This window comes from Nilaparvata lugens, chromosome 5, assembly GCF_014356525.2.
Source record: "Nilaparvata lugens isolate BPH chromosome 5, ASM1435652v1, whole genome shotgun sequence".
Classification (NCBI taxonomy): Eukaryota; Metazoa; Arthropoda; class Insecta; order Hemiptera; family Delphacidae; genus Nilaparvata; species Nilaparvata lugens.
This window is the reverse complement of record NC_052508.1, coordinates 58,522,516-58,538,638: the sequence shown is the minus strand read 5'-3', so window position 1 is coordinate 58,538,638 and position 16,123 is coordinate 58,522,516.

Sequence of the window (16,123 nt, the reverse complement as noted above, 5' to 3'; positions counted from 1 at the left end):
GAACCCATTTCAAGAGAATTTGAAGATCTTGGTATTTAGCATTGCTTATTTTCTTCCTTTGTGCTCTCAGCTGTGGTAGCTCTTCAGGAATAGAGACATCCTTTCTTCTGTTTCGAACTAGATCGACGCACTTGAATTCACTTTCTTCAAATGAATTTTTGAAGAATAACTTCCCTGGTTCATTTTTTTTCACTTGAAACCATACTGCCGACGAAATTTGAAAGCTGCTTCCATCAATACATTGCTTCCTCTGAATAAGAGGTCCTGATTTTTCTGTCAGCGATGTGAAGGACAAAAAATTTTCCAGCATCATTCTCACAACATTGAAAGGTGGGCCTGTCTTTTTTGCATTTGTGATTACATTCACCCAGTCATTGCATGTGAAAATTGAGTGACTGGGTGCCTTCTTTGACGCTCTCTCAATGACACTGTGGTCACTGTCCACTTCCATGTGTGTGTGTCCTCTCAAAAGAAACTTGTGATTGATTACTTTCAATGTTTTACTTATATTCAATAGACACATGTACATCAACACCATCATCAAGTTTCTATTCTGCCCGGGACAACTATCTGTCCACACAATCAAATTTTCTAAATCCGGGTCATCTTTCAACCCTGCCTCAATTGCCCAAGTGTAGAAGCATGAGGCTATCTCGTTGCCACCGCGACCTGCCGTCGATTCATCCCATAGCATACAGTAGGTTTTATTAGAGCTATGAATTGTATAATTTAGAGTCCAAAGTTTATTATTACCATCAATTTATTAACCCATTGAGACTCTCAACATGATTATAGAAATTTTCAAAAATACACATATTCGAAGCAGGCGGAATATAAACAACAATCAAAAATACATTACAATAACCGAAATTTAGTTTGACACACAAAAACTGGAAACCCTCACCACGGGAAGAAGCTACCAATTGAGAGCTATAGCAATCTTTCACAGCTACAACAACTCCCCATCCTCTTCTTCCGTCATTTGTTAAGTCATTACGATATATAGATGTATACCTATTATCAAATAGCTCTTGGTCGGATATATGAGAGTGAAGCCAAGTTTCAGATAAAGCTATGGCATCAAAATTTGAATTCAAAAGATTTTCCGAAAATTCATGCGTTTTAGTTCATTAATCCATTAACATTTTGATAGTAAAAGCTCAATTTGGACATTTTACCAGAAACAAAAGCTACAAATAGGATAATAGTTGTATTTTATTAATTATAGTAGAGAAAATAAATTTAAATACTTATTATGTCTAAATATATACAACAAATTAAATGTTTGTAAGCTCAATTCAATATATAGGCCGACAATATATTTAGTTGAGTCTCCACAGTCATTTAATAATAACCTGCTTTAATTAATCAGAGTGGTGAAAGTAGATAACGATAACAAATTGATAATCCAGATAAGAAATGAAGAGTGAAACAGGAAACTATGTTACTCACTAGAAAGAGATAAACAAAAATGACAGCACTGATTGTATTTGTAAATGAAATGAAACAATAAAACGGTAGTATCATTTCTGCCCATTTTCCATCCATTGAGCAAACTTCACTCACGAGAAAATAGAAACACACTTTGAATCTGTTCGGACGAAACTATCAATGTTCCTCTTTGTTGTCTGGTGTTGTGTGGTAGAGGGGGCAATTGAACGGTGATGCGCATAGCATAATCGCAGCCAGTTGCCGATTGACAGCCAATCGAACAGCTCACTTCTCGTAATGTCGATTTTTGCAAAGTGATCTATTGATTTATTGTGATTTATTACAAGTGTCGTCTCGTCTCGTATCGTGATCTGGACCCGGGATCCTAAATGCAAGGAGGATTTGGACATGAAGGTAGGCCTATGTTATTGTGCACTTAGCCATTTAATTGTTCAACTTGCTACCCGACGCCAGACAACCCCAAAAGGTTCTCGATGTAATTTATACAGTCCACAAACCAGAGTGCTGTTTGAGCCAGCCTCTGTCGAATAAACATGTTTTTTTTTGGTTTTTATTAAATCAAAAATCAGAAGAAAAGAAATAAAGAAGCCACCCAAATAAAATTTGCACAACCATACTATTTAGAAAGGTAGTGATGCGACATAAGGCCAACGTCCAAAGTGACGGTTCAAAATCACTACCCGGAGAAGAACCGCAAAGAAACTCCGAGATAATAGTGAGAAAACGATCCTACCGCTTAAACCTGCCATTGGTTCATGGCTAGTTGGATCCTGGGTTTAGCCTCCTGAGGGAAGACTATCCCGTTGATCACTTTAGTGATCCAACAGTTGATACGCTTCGAGATGTTAACCTTATCATCACACAAAGACTTAGTATCAACTGCCAAGCAGATGATGACCACAATGAATAACACAAAATACAACAAACTAGTCCGTTTCATCTTAATTATAAACGAGACATACTTATTCTATCATCATGACTCATCACTCAACGACCGAGAGCACCTCGGCGAGTTTGCAGACCTCGAGGTGTTTGCCGTAGAACACCGCGAGGTGTATGTTCCTGACGATTGGGAGCTACTAGTTGTTGGGGTCGCGCAGGTATTCATGGTTCTCGCCTCTGCTGGACCTGTTCATTTCTCCTGTCGCGTTGATGTTCTAGGTGTCTCTGTTGACTAGGAGATCTCGGCGAAACCTGACCACCCGGTGGGATGACGATGCCTCCGACATGCCCACCATCATTCGGTAGGCATCCTCTGTCAAATGAACATGTTTTTTTTGGGTTTTATTAAATCAAAAATCAGAAGAAAAGAAATAAAGAAGCCACCCAAATAAAATTTGCACAACCATACTATTTAGAAAGGTAGTGACGCGCCATAAGGCTGACGTCCAAAGTGACGGTTCAAAATCACTACCCAGAGAAGAACCGCAAAGAAACTCCGAGATAATAGTGAGAAAACGATCCTACCGCTTAAACCTGCTATTGGTTCATGGCTAGTTGGATCCTGGGTTTAGCCTCCTGAGGGGAGACTATCCCGTTGATCACTTTAGTGATCCAACAGTTGATACGCTTCGGGATGTTAACCTTATCATCACACAAAGACTTAGTATCAACTGCCAAGCAGATGATGACCACAATGAATAACACAAAATACAACAAACTAGTCCGTTTCATCTTAATTATAAATGAGACATACTTATTCTATCATCATGACTCATCACTCAACGACCGAGAGCACCTCGGCGAGTTTGCAGACCTCGAGGTGTTTGCCGTAGAACACCGCGAGGTGTATGTTCCTGACGATTGGGAGCTACTAGTTGTTGGGGTTGTGCAGGTATTCGTGGTTCTCACCTCTGCTGGACCTGTTCATGTCTCCTGTCGCATTGATGTTCTAGGTGTCTCTGTTGACTAGGAGATCTCGGCGAAACCTGACCACCCGGTCAGGGTTTGATGACAAGGTTGATGACAGGGTTTCATTATGACAAGGGTGATTATTGTGATGGTTAGGTTATTAGTAATAGCAAGAAAACTAAAAATAATATTGTTAGTAGTAAATATAAAATAAGTCATATCAATTTAAAACTATTTTTCATTAATATCTGCTCACTTAAATACAAATTGAGTCAGCTTGAGATCTTCTTAAGAAGTCCACTGATATTCTGTGTATAAATGAACACTGGCTAGACCAAGAAGAGGTTCCACTGTATATTCCAAGACTCACGTGGTGGTCTATAATTAGGGTTATCGTATTTTTTTATGCCAGATCCGGACATGGGGCTTTCCGGGTGGCCTGGGGGGTATGGAATACCCCCCAGACAAAGGGGGGATCCGGGGGTCCTCCCCCGTAAAATTGTAGAAAATTAAGCACTGAAATATTTGTTTTTAGCCATTCTGAGGCATGAAAAATGTTATTAAACTCAGGTCAGTTTATACGTTTCTATATTAAAAATGTGGATTATTGGGTTGAAAAATTACAAATTTATCATAATTAAGCCTTTTTAATTACAATCACTCAAATTCAAATTCCATTACATATTAATAGTAAAAAAACGAGTATTTATATTATTTGGAGTTTCTCTTCCTTGATTCATACTTTTCAGATGAACTGACTTTCTTCAAAAAAGGTTTGTCATTTTTTATGTGGTCGTGGAATTCTGAGCATGTCAAAACAGAATTTGCTTTAATGTAAAGAAGATCTCTTACAACTGGCAGAGATAATCTTCCTCTTTCAGCCGTCGAGACAGACCCCCTCATTGAAAAAATGCGCTCGGCTGGAGCTGAAGTACCAGGCAGACACATGGCGAATTCCACTATTTTGAAAATATTCACAAAGGACACATTGCTTTTGGAACATACTTCAAATACTTGTTTCCATTTGTCTTGAGTTTTGGGTTTTTCGTCTTTTGGTAGGGAACCCCATGCGGGTTTAAGATTTTTCAAAACGTGGATCAGTGACGAACGCTCATCAAATAGTTCATCCACATTGATAGAATCTGGTATAACGCTGGCTACAGTTGAAGCACTGTCTTCCATCTCATCCCAGGTAGGATAACCATTTGAAGTGGTTAGCCTTATCAAAGCTGTTTTCCCAAAGTTTCAAGTAGCTAATCCCAGCTGTATAAAATCCTTCCACACTTTTCAGAAAAAGTTCTTCCTTCTTATCATCAAAGGCTTCCTCATTTTTTAACTTCCTTTGTAACTGTTTTGCTGCAAACGGTATAAAGTTATTTGCCTTCCTTTCTTCCAGTTTGATAACTAATTCTTCATACGCCTGTGACGCTTCTGTAGCAGTAATTTGATCAGACTCAACTTTGAGAATGGTCATCTGGAACATTTGAATGAATAAATGAATTTATTTCCTCCTCAAATTACAAATTACAAAAGTAGAAATTAAATAGTATCTTGGAAATTATACTGATCACGTATCCAGTTGTGTGATCAGATAATCAAAGTATAATTAACAAGGTAAAAACATTATCAACTTAAATAATAAAAATAAAAATAAACTTGTATGAAAAAAAATAAAAATAAAAGCTGTGAGTCTAGTCTAGGTGATTAAGATTGCTAAAACAATACTGAAACTACTGCCTGTAGCGCATTAGATAAAAAAACAAATAAATTGAAACAGCCCAGAAAACCAAAAACTGGAATAAATGAAATGCATTTAAATGTAATAATTAATATAATAATATAATACCGTACATGCCTTAGTGGAAGGCTTCCTTGCACGAATGTTAGATAAAGTTCATTTACTGGATCTTCAAAAAATGCAAGTACCGATACAGGGCAGTTTTCGATTGATAAGAAATACGACTTCAATGGCTCAAACATCATCAGTATCCTTTCCACTGCAGGCATTAAGCTCAAAAATCTTGTGTTTCCGTGTGAAAGCATTCTTCTATACTCAACTTCTGCAGATTCACAAAACTCTTTTAATGCGGTCACTCTGACAGTATACTGATAAAAGAATTTGTAAACTTTGACAACAATTGCCTCAACATCAACAGGCATGGCATCACAAGCAGTCTGCACTGTGTTATGCATAATATGAGCAGAGCAGCCAATTCCAAGGATTGGTCTTGACAGAGCCTTTTGCAATTTTCGAAAAACATTGCCTTGGCCATGCCTTTTGACTCCACCAAAGTTGGTATTAGTGTTATCAGCACATAGACACACAACTTTGGAATCAACAGAGAACTGTTTGATGCATTTTAAAATATGTTCTACTAAAATATCAGATGTTTCTCCCGGAAGTTCATCAAAAAATAACAGTTTTACGTTAACACCGTCATTTTGGTTAAAATAACGGACACATACAAACAGGAGTCAATTTAACATCTTTTCTGTTTGAGCTGTCAATTGTTAGTGTGAGGAAATCTGCATCCTTGAGATCTTCGAGCAGTTTGTCAAATATGTAAGGAGATATCACATTCACAATGACTGCTTCGGTTTTTGTCCGAGCCCCCGGAAATTTGGGCTCAAACATCTTTTTAATAAGTTTGGAAGTGCAATCAGACGTTTTAAAACTAAGTCCGTGCATTGCGGTATGGTAGGCAAAAGTCGCCTCTTTTGCTGCACATTGCAAGTCAGCTTCTGTGACATCAGTATTTTTAAAAAACGTTTCAATACTTGCCGAGGACGTTGCTTGATTGGCCTTTTTGTGTCTCTCACTCTGCAAGTGATTTTCTATGTCGTATCGTCCTCTATGCTCCACCGAAAATTCAGAGTTGCACGTCAAATATCTCACGCGGTCACTGCTGTTTTGACAGTTTCAAAAACTTTTACTCTTCTTTTAATTTGTCAGTAAAAACACATTTTCGCTTTGGCATTTTGTACAGTTCAACTTACAAACTGAACACTAATAAGTACCGTACCTAATAATAGTACAAAGTCACTTAGAACATTATGCACACAAAATAAGAGTTATTTTTAAACCAACTACCATGTAACCAACACAATACGAATACAAACAGTGCGAGTCGTCCGCTCTAGGCGCTGTGTGGATTGCGACTGTGAGTAACCTTGAGCTGGTGGCTGGAACAGACATGTAGTGACATGAAGCACTTAACAGACAGCTGGCAGTGAGCGCGCAGTTCTGACAGTGTTACAAAGCTAAGTTGCCGCGCGGCGTAAAATTCCCCAATTAGGCCACGGTTTCAGTTCATATTAGTGAAATCCGGACATTTCACAGATCCGGACACCAAACCGGACACGTGTTCCAAATCCGGACTGTCCGGACGAAATCCGGACGTATGGTAACCGTATCTATAATATTGTCAGAAACTCCATTGAATATAATGTCCTGAATATAAGTCAGTTCTGTATTGATAAGGTATTCGAAGTGTCAGCAATAAGGCTTCTTAGTAATAACAGTATCATAGTAAGTTTATATAGAACCCCCGACTCTGATTTCAAAGATTTTTTGAGTCGACTAGAAGTATTATTATTTTTTAACAAAAAACCCTTACTCTTTCATGGCAATTGCTGGCGATTTCAATGTAAATATTCTTGATCAACTTGAGCATGAAGTTTCACAATTCTTAAATGTAATGAGGTCGTTTAATTTATATCATGTTCATTGCCTCCCGACGAGAGGGAGAGCATGTCTTGATAATGTGTTCACATCTATTGAATCTGAACGTTTGGAATGTCACTTGTATGAGCAGGACCTGATCTCTGATCATGCGGAATATTTGTAAATTTCAAAACAATCAACCGAAGTGTAAATAAGGAAACACACCCTAAGTTCCACAAAAACGTCTCATCACAAACGACTGACTGATGGACTTGAATGCATATTTCGCAAACTACAAGTGGACAAATATATTCAATACCGGTGATATGCCGTCTACTACGAAGACTATTATCCTTAGAGTAACTCAGATAGTGAAATCAATTTTCTTTGGTATTGTACATGTAAAAGAAAGGGACAGAGCTTTTGAAAAGTAGTTAACAATAAAGGAATATTATTGATTGGCAGCAGCCAAACTGAAAGTTTATAAATTGTTTGTAGTTGTTGGTAATCAGCCTTGACGTTTAGCAACGGAGATTGATATTTAATAGAAAACAAATTAAACCGGTATTCTTCTTTTGTAAAGAGAATAAAGTTGAACTAATATTTTTTTAATGGATGATAAGAATGATAAAATAATTTTGAATGAATAAAATATTCAAAAGACATGTCAGAAACATTTTATGCTTTGCTAGATGTTGCTTACCATGACGACGATTTCTCTTTAAACGATAAACAGCTGTTCTACTACTCAGTCTACTTACATTTTTACTAGAATTAGATAAGGATTGATTTGAGGCATTATTCCTAGAATTCTTCTCAGGAATAAAATTGTCTAGTCAAGACTTCTTAGCTCTACAGTCGCGTGAAAAATGACCAGGCTTTCTGCATGTAAAGCAAATCACCTCACCTTCTCTTCTAGTGGGATTTGAGTCAGGTTTCCTAGCATCAATTTTATTTTTCTTTTAACAAGTATAATAATCATAATATTTATGCAAAAAATATTTATTGCAAAAAATTACGATCACCCGTATAAATCGTATATAGTACGATGACAGTTACTATTCTAATCTGTCATACATGACATCAAAACCTATTCAATTTTTGAAATATTATTTTGTGAATTGGAAATCTGGTCGCGGATTTAATTATTAAATATAATTGATAAAGCGAGATCTCCAATGTACAAAGATGAAACGTGTGTTTTATCACGTTTCGTGAAGGCAATATTATGGTTTTTAGCTCCATGCTATACAAACAAGAGTGAGTTGACTTTTGGTCTGTGAATCAAGGCTGCATGTGTTTTTCACATGAATAGATTTGGAATTTTTCTTTCGTGGCCCGTATACTTGAACCGTTTGTGAAGTGAGTTGTTGAGTTAAGGCATTGGTTACCTGAAGGATTCTGTCTTGAGAATTCAATTATAGGCTGTCGCAGTCCGGGCAGTTTAAACCTGCATAATTGTATTTTCAGGATTTGAGTCTTGTAGGGAAAGCTGGTGTTTTTGATTCAATCAACTGGCAGAGTTTTTTTTATATTTTTTTATTTTAAATTCGGGAGTGTTTTAACTGGACCTTGAAGAGCAGGCCAAGGGAAAGGTAAGGTAAAGTAAGATCTATAATTCTAAATAGTAATTTTGTTTTTTTTATTGTTTTATTATCATAAACTGAACGACCACAGATCAGCAAAGCGAGTAGCCCCTGAAATATTCATCTGATTATTATTTCGTAATAAATTCTAATTATAATTCTAATTTCGTAATAAATAATTTATTGATTTGTTTTAATATCAAAAACCTGTAAGATCTTTTCTTGTTTTTCATTTTCCCACCCTTACATAATTGGTGAAGGCATAAAATCATGCTTACATATTTGGTGAAGCCATATCATGCTTACATATTTGGTGGAGGCTTCTCCCGCTGTTCAACATCTTGCTTACATATTTTGGTGGAGGCTTCTCCCGCCGTTCCACATCCAGCTTACATATTTGATGGAGGCTCAAGGTTTATTTTTAATCCAGCTTTATACTTGGACTTTTCTGGTATCCTCAATTCTGTGGTCGCATTGTTTACTATTGAATATTATTTTTATTTCAGTGAAATTTTTTATGGGTTAAATAGTTGAGTTTGAACATTCCGGGGCTGTAGAAACAGTTGTTAGGATGAATTTCGAGGATTTAATGAATTGGAATATTTTGGAACTATAATGTTATCATTGCCTATTACAAAATGTATTACTAACGGATTTCGATGGATTAAGAATAACGATTATGAGATAAACGATATTGGAAAGATATTTACGATTATTGATTTTGAGATTTTAACTTGTAAAAGCTATGGTATTTGAAGATTGTAAGATTTATGATTAATTCTTATTGGAGAGACTTAGATATTCATGATGATATGGAAAATTGATGATCATTAAGAAAGGATTAAATTGAAAATTTATTACCTATATTATTGAAGATATTCTGAGATATTATGGAGAATTTATTATTATTAAAACCGGATTAATTGAGGATTTATTTTTTTATTATTGACTATAATTGGATTGTAACAGACTAACAATGGAAAAATATAGATCTTTACTATTACCGAAATTTTTTGATGGAAAAGATGAAGAATTTGACATTGATGATTTTTTTTATTACTTTGAGAATGTTGCCTCAGAAAATGATTGGGTCGACGAAAGGGATAACTTATTATATTTACGGGCTTGTTTGAAAGGAAGTGCTAAGAAATACTTTGAAATTATTGAGAACGATTTGATCCGACAAAAAAATTTTGAATATATGCCAGTGAAAGGAAAATTGATTAATTTTTTCGATTTCCACAAATGGTGGAAATTAGAAAAGGAATTGAATACTTGTAGAATGGAATTCGAGGAAGATGGCAGAGATTTTGTAGTGAGAGTTTTATCTCTATGTAGGAAATTGGATTCGAATATGCTGGAATCACTGATTATCAGAATTATATTAAGAGGTTTGTCTACACGTATATATGGAAGAATTATCACGTTACACAATAGGACAATTGAAGAACTGTTTAAAAATATTGAGCAATATGAATTATCATGCCAGAATTTCTTGAATGTATGGAAATTTGGACAAGTACAACAAATAGATGATAATACGGAAACAGAGTTTGAAGAAATATTGGAAATCGGAAATGAATTTGAAATTGAGAATCGTTTTGAAAAAGCTTTTATTTGTGATACATCATGTGAGGATTTTAATACTTATGATGATATTTTTTTGAATGAAATAAATATTTGTTGTGATGCTAGTATTACTCAAGTACATGAGGAAGATATAATTGACAGAGGAAAAATATATGTAAATGATTAACCCTACAACTGGCGGGCGTTTTAATCTAAACTGGCAAGCCGAATTTGGCATGTATGCAGCGGTTTTTCTAAATATTTCTAAAAATTCATCCAAAGCACATAATGTAAAGTATCATACATCGTTTTTTTTTCAGAAAATCCCAAGGAATAATAATATGTAAAAATAAAACTCACCTAAAAATCCTTGTATGTCATTTGATCCAAGATTTGAAAAAAAAAATCCATTTGAGATTTTTTTTTCATTTTCAATCGCTTATAAAGTTTTTTCCACTGTACACTACACGGATTCTAGAATACCCAAAATACTCCTTAGATCATCTACATTCATAATATATACTCTTATAGTCTATAAAAACGCGTAATAATAAAGTTATTACAAAAAATGTGACATATGTACACATTCACCTATTCTGGGTCATTGATAGGCACTTCATCTTCTGGGGCTTTCCTTTTCTGTACATACCCTACATGCCTCCAAAAGTGTTCTAATTAATGAAAACAAGCTGTATGAACACCACAATTACATGCAGGACACCAATAAAAACTGCGGGATTTTTTTTGAGCTGTAGAACACACAACACCCGTTGTCTGTTACCAGGAAGGTGCTCAAGCTCGTGCTTCAGGTTACCAGCTGGCCCTGCCATGGGTGGAGGATTATTCTGTGGCTGAGAGTCGTTTACAAGCTGTTCAATAAGAGTTTCCATGAATTCCTCACGACCAATAGGTTTGTCAGTGTTCAGTGAATACAAAATACAGGCATTGAACATTGCCATGTCTAAAAGATTGTAAAATATCTTTTTCCAATATCTTTTGGTGGCTCTGCTGCATGTCACATGATAAATACTTTTGTCCTTATTATCAACACCACCCATATTCAAATTATAATTATTTATCAGGACTGGCTTCATATTCACTTTTCCACTTCTACTGGTAATTCTAGAATCCTCAGCATGACATCCCGTTGTTATCAAATAGACTGGTTTTCTTGTCTTCTTTTCCTTGTACCCTACCATCAATATTTCATTTTTTCGGAAATATAGAGAAGTCTGTGGAGGAATTTGGGTTGTCAGAATTGTTTTTGAAAGGTCTCTTGATCTTTTATTGACTGTACCTGTAATAAATGTTTTATGAGTGAGAAGTTCGTTTGCTAGTGGTATTTTTGTATTAAAGTTAACAGAAAAAAGGTGTTTCATATAACCGATGAAAATTCATTAGGACCACAAAATGATATTGAAATGAATGGAATGACTCCTGAATCGGGTTTGAAAAATGTTGATAATAAACATTCTGTTAACAGGAGGCAACGATCTTTTGATAATGATGAGAACTATGTGCTTAAACAAAAAGCAGGTCGTGTAAATATTATATTGAACGGATTACATGAATGTGAATCAGCAATTCGTGTGAACAGTGAAATAAAAAACACTGAGTCAGATTTGAATAATTGTAATATTCTGAATGATAATATAAAGGATAATAAAAGTGAACCAAATGAATTTGTTAATGGGAACACTGTAGAAAAACATGATGAAATTTTTATCAATTTATTGCAATCTGATAGTAATAATATCTTGGGAAGCGTGTCCCAGTTAAGCATTAATAGCGATGAAATATTTATTGAAACAATAATTCTGGAGAGGTTTGAAAAACGAACTCAGGCTCAGCAGACTCAGCGAAAGTATTACATGAGACAATATTGCTAGTAGAACAAGGCATTTTAGCTGATTTGCAGTTGTCATTCAATGAAGGACGCTGAACTGTTTAGGACTAATACATTATTCGATGTCAGATGGCTACAAAATGACAATACCAAGTATCGTTTATTTCCGGAGAGGCCGGTACCTTGTCTGTAGCAGTCATACGCTAAAATTTATGTCCATTTATAAGCTATTTCTCAAAGGAGTTCAGAATAGTCAAATTTTCAGCAATAGCCAAAAAGCTAAAATTAATAATACTCAGAGAGTAAGTCAAAGTAATCTCTAAAGAAAAAGAATGTTCTCAGTCAGTCAACATACAAGAAAAGTTATGCAACATAATCAGGAAACAGGGGGTATATGGACAGTGGCACGACATGGCACAGGTCACAATCCCCTGAAACAAACACACACAAGAACACAAGCAAAAATTTTCGCCCTGACTCCAAATTACAAAACACAGCATATTTCAAGATCATAAAGAAGATACACTGGTAAATGGTTAGATGATTAGAGTAAACAAGCATGTAACTCACCTTTTTATTCTATATCTCTCCGCCGCCATGTGCACCTCATGGTCAGAAGTTTCAGGAGTAACTGGTTAAAAGGTTAGAAATGCAGCCGGAGGACGACAGATGGGCATGAGACGGGGACCGCCAGAACACCACACTACGGGCACCTCCGAGGAGACCCCTGGAGTGCACGGAGCTGGCCAAAGGACCATACAGCCGTTCCTCCATTGGTCGCCTGTGAGAAATAGTCTCACTCAACTCGCGCAGGCCAGCAGAAGCATACAGGCTACATTGTCAAGGAATGGGCACGGGGCACATAAGCACTTGGTTCCACCTGCACACTGATGCTATCGGCATGTTCTACGAATCCCCGACCTGGACACCATCCGCACCTCAACAGCTGCATCTTAGCTCTACAGTCGCGTGAAAAATGACCAGGCTTACTGCATGTAAAGCAAATCACCTCACCTTCTCTTCTAGTGGGATTTGAGTCAGGTTTCCTAGCATCAATTTTATTGTTTTAACAAGTATAATAATCATAATATATGCAAAAAATATTTATTGCAAAAAATTACGATCACCCGTATAAATCGTATATAGTACGATGGCAGTTACTATTCTAATCTTAATACCATTACAATATTATTAAGCTTTAATATGGTATAGATATACTTTTAATAACAATACTATTAATTTATACTAGGCTATTGCAGACAATTATGTATGAAATATCAGACTATCGAAAATACTGTGCATATTAACAAAGGACTTTGGCTTAAAAGAATTTTACAAATACTCAAATATCAGGAGGGAGGGACACAATTCAAACCTTTCCTGTAGATTAAATGTGCAATATGGATAAGTCAGGACGAGCGAAGAATATGAATGTGACTGAGAATATGATAATTATAAGAATAACAAATAGAATTTGACTAATTTACTTGATATCTATGAATTCAATAACTTGAATTTTACTAGATATGATGTATTTGTACATTGTACATTGTATTATTTATTGAATTGTACCTGATAGATAGATAGATAGATAGATATATTTCTCGATCCATGAAACATCTATAGATGCATGAGATCACGTCAAAATATTAGAACACATACAATATTTTGACGCCAATAATTTTATAAATCTATTAGATTTATTCATTTCTGGAATCAAATCTTCTTAAATTCGACATAAACTTCGACAAAGACACTAGCCCTAGAATAGACCATCAACATCATGGTCCAGTACATTAGAAAGTGCCAAAAAAGGAACAGAACTACCAATTCGTAAACGGCTTTGTACTCAATTCGTTCCCTACTCTGTACAGCGACCATTACAATATTATTGGTGTAAATGCTTTGTCAAATAGCCTGGACACTAATCCAGCAAAATCAAAAATTGAAATTTTCTTACCAGGATGACTCATTAGCCAGTTATTATACATTCAGTGTTATATTCTTTTTGTAATAGCCAGATACTGCTTTGTCAAGTGGCTGCATTTTATGACTTTGCCTACATCTACAACAATTGATTTTGTTCAAAACTGTTTTGTTAAGAAAGCCTCCAATGTAATAGATAACATTATATTGAAGAATATTATCACTCTTCAACAACTCAATCACATAATCATTCTCCCGATCATCATTAGGTTCATTACGACACCCATCGGTATCATCACTTGTCATCAATGACGGAAGTTTTCTATTCTTCCGCCACTGAACAAGTTGTCGGTTGGATCAATTTGCATGAGCGTTGCATTGGCAGACAATGTCGGCTATATCTCGTTTTTCATGAGAATTTGCCTGAATGCCCATTTATATTATAACCATGTCTATCACATAAAAAAAAAACAATTCTAAATAGTCCTGCGAAAATTTATACTTAACTACATAATTGAAACCTGAATTTTGTAAGACATTATTTGCCACTGCAATAACAGACTTTACTGCCATAGCAAATCCTATTACAAACAGTTTGCTTTTACTTTTATAAAGAGGTGTGCCATCAAGTGTGCTCAAAAAATAAAGGTATCTGATACTTTCAAAAATATATTTTTCACAATCATTCAAGTTTTCTCTTGTGAGTGGTATCTTAGAACCTTTGAGAAAAGGGTCTTTCGAATTTAGAAAATCGAAAATCTCATCACAGGAAATAGATTTCACTGCTTCCTGTGCCCCTTGAAAGACATGAACTCCTATTTGCTCTAGAAACTCTGTAGCAGTAGCAACTGAAGAAATCAATGTCTGAGCAGCTAACTTTACTTTCATTTTATTCATATACCATTGAATATACTTCCATGTTAATTTATTAGCAAAACTTAAACCTAGCGAGCTCTGAACTTCATGGAGTTCATCCATATAGGCCCATTTGATGCTGCCGTGCTTCTAATTCTTTTAATTCTGCTAGACAGTTCCTAGCCAACTTAAGCATGTGGCATGCATCTGGAATGGCATGTATAGTCTGATCTTAAAACTACTATTTAGCTTACCTATATCTCCATAGATGTTACAACCCGACGACTGGAATGTAGCAATTTGTTGCAGCACCATCAAAAGTCACACTGTGTATTTTTATACCAGACGCGTTCGCCATTTTTTTGCAGTTTTTATTCAATTTTTCTGCAAATTCGCGGTCATTTTATTAATTAAAAAATAGCCACATGAAATCTTCCAATAGTCCTTAATGCTAACAAGAATGAAAACTAAAGCTTCTGTAGCTGGTACATTATTCATTGTTACAAAATATTTTGAAAAGCACACTCATTTGAATTAGCACGCTTCAATCAGCTGTTTCTGCTATAATGCCAACAATACAACAACAAAATATTGGGAATTTCCCTCATGATTTTCTTCAAGTCATGGTTTCAAATAAGTCGAGAACTTAATAGACCCCGGATGTTTAGATGATAAATCCGTGACTCAGAAAGACGATTTGATCAGAGTGATTATTTTAGACCTGGACTCTGTAAGTCCGCAAACTTCTTGAAATCATCAGAATACCTCTGACCTTTGGAGCTTCTTGCTGCATTCTTATTCACATTTAGAAATAGCTCTCTAGTTAAGCCGTGGAACTTATCCATTATAAGGTATTCCAAGCCAGAAATTCAACATTCCTATATTCTTCAATTCAAAAACTAACTGTTTGAAAGTTTTGATCATTTGACTTCGCCTCTGCTTCTTCTGCTGGAGAATCTTCATTTTTACTGTCAATGTCTTCACTAATTTACTTGAATTGTCTTTTGTCTGTGATCTTTTTTCTTGCGTTGGTGAAGATGTAGATACTTCTTCGACACTTACAGAGCTGGCTTGTTAGGATTTTTCTTCATTCCCTAGATTTTTCTCTACTAGTTGTGATGTAGAAGCATCCCTCACATTTCTTGGAACCAGAATAAATTGAATCAAATTCTTGAAAGATGTAAGCAGTTGATAAATAAATTGAATTGAACAATTCATAACACGAGGAGGCCTAGCTTTAAGGTTATAAATGTTCACACAAACAGAAATTTGAAGATAATTGTTTCATCACAATTTCTATAGTCTGTCCAAACTGTCATGAGCCCTGAAAGAAGCCTACCCTTGCTCCCCCACGCGCAGGCACACACGCCCGGC